Source organism: Stegodyphus dumicola, chromosome 11 (assembly GCF_044657685.1).
Source record: "Stegodyphus dumicola isolate Sdum_Otavi_A_Nest chromosome 11, ASM4465768v1".
NCBI lineage: Eukaryota > Metazoa > Arthropoda > Arachnida > Araneae > Eresidae > Stegodyphus > Stegodyphus dumicola.
In genome coordinates this window covers 21,870,497-21,871,723 of record NC_140778.1, presented here as the reverse complement: position 1 = coordinate 21,871,723, position 1,227 = coordinate 21,870,497, and positions in this window count along the sequence as shown.

Below are 1,227 nucleotides of genomic sequence, written 5' to 3'. Positions count from 1 at the left end.
CAGTTAAGAGAAATACGTAGAAAAAAATAAATAAAAATAAACAAAAGTAGGCCGCTTTCTAAAAGGTGGCCAGTTTCGGATTAAAAATGGTGTAAGTGACGCTGATATTCCCTTATGAACTATTACAGGTCATCGGCACCTGCAAGGATTGGTAACATACTTCAAGGTAAGTTATGAAGGGGTAAAATTTAAAAGGAAATTTTATAAAAAGGCAACCAGAAAATTCCGTTAGAGAAAACGGTAATAATGAGTGGGCGTAAGTAGGATAACTTTTACTTGTGACATGATGATGCAGAGGGTGTGAACATTGCTGCTTTTACGCATAGTTTTGGAAGATTGCCCTGAGAGGCGCTGGCAAATATAAAAATAATAAAAAATTAAAGAAATACAAGTGGTGAACTCTTCGCCGATACGGCGTAATCAAAAGTGTTGACATTGGTGGTTCTAGCTGGTGACTCAAGATGGCGGGAAGGCGTGGAATTGAAATTTGTAGAAATAGAGCGTGCATAAATTGAGAATAACACTTGAAGGAAAAAAAAGAAAAAAAAAAGTGTTTACGTCCTCGCAGCACGTCGTCAGCAGTCGATATTTATCAGAAGGAAAAGGCAAGATCAGCTTTGCCTAAGATGAAGGACAAGAGGTTTTAAAATATTAAGCTTGAATATAACACAGTACAAAACACCTGTATATAAAATAATGCAAACAACTGAAAATTAAAGGAATATTATTGTTTTAGTAAACCATCGTTTGTATGTAGAAGAACAGTTGTATTGACTAAATGCAATATATACAAATGGATAATACAAATTAATAAATATTCACTTACCGTGTTTTGACTATATTTATGGTTAAGTATACATAATTTATTTAAAAAGTTTTTAAAGTAATATTCCAGTTTTAAAAATAATTATGCTAAAGAAATGCTTATTTAAGTGACTTTTTCATGTTGTCAAGGGGTTATGGACTTTAGTGAATTGTTTAAGAATTGATTTACTACTTTTGTATGAATGACCATTCCGAACAAGATTCTCTGTCACGTGAACTTTAGCTACTCTCACGTATCCATGCTCATACTCTCTGTCACGTGAACTTTAGCTACTCTCACGTATCCATGCTCATACTCTCTGTCACGTGAACTTTAGCTACTCTCACGTATCCATGCTCATTTTCAGTCGACGCAATTCCTCGTTATGATACACTGCTCCAGCAACTACGCATAATTTTTAT